Source organism: Trachymyrmex septentrionalis, unplaced genomic scaffold, assembly GCF_001594115.1.
Source record: "Trachymyrmex septentrionalis isolate Tsep2-gDNA-1 unplaced genomic scaffold, Tsep1.0 scaffold119, whole genome shotgun sequence".
NCBI lineage: Eukaryota > Metazoa > Arthropoda > Insecta > Hymenoptera > Formicidae > Trachymyrmex > Trachymyrmex septentrionalis.
Genome location: NW_017304320.1, coordinates 142,636 through 142,978, shown reverse-complemented (window position 1 = coordinate 142,978; position 343 = coordinate 142,636). Strand labels below are relative to the sequence as shown.

The following is a 343-nucleotide window of genomic DNA, read 5'->3' as shown; positions in this document are numbered from 1 at the left end:
CAAAATTTCAACTTGTTTGTCACATGCCAGCCAACAGGTCCCTCATCTATATATTAAATTACGGTCATGTTAAATACTTTATAACGCGTTAGTGTGAAAGAAATTACGTTAAGTGCGTATACATCGCATTAACATTTGACAATCCATTGCTAAAGTATCACCTATACCTGTTCTAAAATGTTTTATATTTTACATTATTTTGAAACAAATCATAATTCGACATAATATCAATATAAATATTAATTTCATTATTGGTAAAAATATCATATTCAATACAAAACAAGATTTTTTTACTGTATTTGCTATAATAAATAACAAAATAATTTCTTGATATTAAAGAATC

General features: G+C 25.1%; 1 protein-coding gene across 1 annotated transcript in view; it reads left to right on the top strand.

The window, feature by feature from the left end:
* Window positions 1-343, top strand: part of LOC108754697 (whirlin) — a 112,044-nt gene that overhangs the window by 37,685 nt on the left and 74,016 nt on the right. The gene's annotated exons all lie outside the window — the stretch shown is intronic.